Source organism: Spodoptera frugiperda, chromosome 3 (assembly GCF_023101765.2).
Source record: "Spodoptera frugiperda isolate SF20-4 chromosome 3, AGI-APGP_CSIRO_Sfru_2.0, whole genome shotgun sequence".
NCBI lineage: Eukaryota > Metazoa > Arthropoda > Insecta > Lepidoptera > Noctuidae > Spodoptera > Spodoptera frugiperda.
In genome coordinates this window covers 9,977,182-9,978,801 of record NC_064214.1, presented here as the reverse complement: position 1 = coordinate 9,978,801, position 1,620 = coordinate 9,977,182, and the positions used below count along the sequence as shown (strand labels likewise).

The 1,620-nt window shown below is 37.5% G+C and overlaps 1 non-coding gene across 1 annotated transcript; it reads right to left on the bottom strand.

Annotated features, from left to right (window-relative positions):
- Positions 1-278: 278 nt before the first annotated feature.
- On the bottom strand, positions 279-350 carry Trnaa-cgc (transfer RNA alanine (anticodon CGC)). Its single transcript has one exon. It is a non-coding gene; the product is annotated as a tRNA-Ala (tRNA).
- Between the last annotated feature and the right edge of the window lie 1,270 nt (positions 351-1,620).

The following is a 1,620-nucleotide window of genomic DNA, read 5'->3' as shown; positions in this document are numbered from 1 at the left end:
CAGGTGCAGAATCTCTAATAATAAAACTGTCCACGTGTCGCGGTTTCCCGCTCCATTGGCCCGTGAATGACTGACAGACAGTTGTGATTTTTTTTATGTATAGATTTTGTAGTAGGTATGTAATAAAGTCTTTTTGAACGGTAATGAGAGTAATTATTTGTGGAGAAAAATTTGGAAAAAAATGATATTGATTCGAATTAAAGGATTTTTTAAATGAAATTATGTGTGTTATGTGAAAAATATGTTGTTAATAAGAAATGATTGAACAAAAAGTGATTTGGAGATGCTGGGATTTGAACCCAGGACTTTCAGCATGCGAAGCAGACACTCTACCACTGAGTTACATCCCCGGTGACAGAAGTGTCGAAATAGTCGATCAATTTATTTAGTAACGATATCATTCAAGTTTACTATAGTAAGTGGGTAGGCGTTTTTAGCTTTGATTTTTTTCTTATGTGAATTCTTGTAACATTCGTCGTAGTCGTAGAAAGAAATCTTAGTGTATTCGTATAAAAGATTCTAAACATAATTAAACATACAGAGTATATAAAATAAATTGTCTAATTGGATTTTTTAAATAATAGATAATTAGTATTATTATTTTTCATATTTTCGTATAGGTCCTAAGTTACCCGATAGATGGCGCTGTTCACAATGTACTCGAATAAGTGCAGTTTAATATTTTCTGCATTATAAGTTTTTATAGCTTCCATGTATAAACTTAGGGCTTAGGGTATTAAATGTATAACAAAACCTAAACAATAAATTATTAACATTGGCATAATAGCATTTCCTGTGCCTGGTTAGCGGTGCGTGAAAATCACATAAAAATCATTGCGCGCCTCTTTTGTTGTCTGTGGCCATCCCCCGTACAACCCCTTATGTCAAAGTGTGACGTCATCACAATGGCGGGACTGTCTCATTATCGTCGCCACTAATTATATTGTAATAGATTTTTTTTATTTAGTTTTATTTCACAATATTCCATTTGTTTGACTGCCTCGTTGGCCGAGTGGTCGTAAGTGCGATTGCGCGACAAAGGGTCGGGTTCGATTCCCGGGTCGGGCTAACTATTACTGGGCTTTTTTGGTTTTTCGACAATTCCTCAGTAGTAAGCACGGAGTTTGAAATTGTGCCCAGTATGGTGCAATAGGCTCACCAATTATTACATGGGACTTGTATCGCATTACATGCCGTAATGTGCACCTCTGCCTACCACTCACTGGGATAAATGGTGTGACGTTGTTTTGTTCTTTTCTTGTTTTTTTAGTAAGTTTTGGGCCAGTGGTAGTCTCTATTTGACAACACACTTTTTCCTTTACAGCTTCGGTAGATGCACAAATATTAAAAGTACCAATTTCGTCAAAATATTTGACAGGGATCACCATTTTCTTATAACTCTCAGAACCTTTAAACCATGCCCATACTCCAACCCTACTGCTAAATGTCAGGATATATCTTTACCTGATGGTAAGCAATCGCCGGCGCCCAAAGACACCCAAAACACCAGAAGCGTTATAAGTGCGTTGCCGGCCTTTTGGGGGTTAGGAATTTACCGTGCCGCAGGGTTGTTGGGGAAAAGGGGTAATTGGGCCTCAGGTAACCTGACTTACCAACGAA